Raw genomic sequence first — 624 nt, forward strand, 5'->3', positions numbered from 1 at the left:
ACTTTCACCAAGCACACTATCAACTATAAGCTTAGGGATTAAGCAAAACTCTACAAGTGCACCAGCATCAGGGATTCATCGTGAGAGAAGCCCGGACAAGGCGGATATGGCTAAGGGTAAAATGATACCGAGAAGGGAACCACCTTTTGGGACTGCAGGAGCCTCTTTCTTATACGAAGAGGGGCTCTCGATCGAGCGATCCTCTTTATAAAGGATTGATGCGGTTTTAGTTCCTTTAGTATTTTAACTCCCACGGTAGACGTTTTGTTAATGTCTTTGATAATATTCGCGAAATGCTGTCAATAGGGTTCTTCTTCAACTCACAGATTTCTTTTTATGTTTTTTTCTGAGATACTTTACTCAACAATATACTAATCTGGATGTTCTTTCATCATCCGTTACCACTAATGCTATTCATCCCTTATTTATTTATGTCTGAAATCTCACTCTGATTTACCCACGAATCAAACTTTTTCGGCAGGCCAAGGAATGTTACAAGAAATTCTCTTTTTTCTTGCTTATTCTACTTCTTATGGTCTTTATAGGTTGAAACTCGGAGAGAAAAGTTTCAATTAATTCTTCGGCATAAAACTCCTGAAATTTCTTCCCCACTTAAATCTACCA

This window comes from Penaeus monodon, chromosome 32 (assembly GCF_015228065.2).
Source record: "Penaeus monodon isolate SGIC_2016 chromosome 32, NSTDA_Pmon_1, whole genome shotgun sequence".
Classification (NCBI taxonomy): Eukaryota; Metazoa; Arthropoda; class Malacostraca; order Decapoda; family Penaeidae; genus Penaeus; species Penaeus monodon.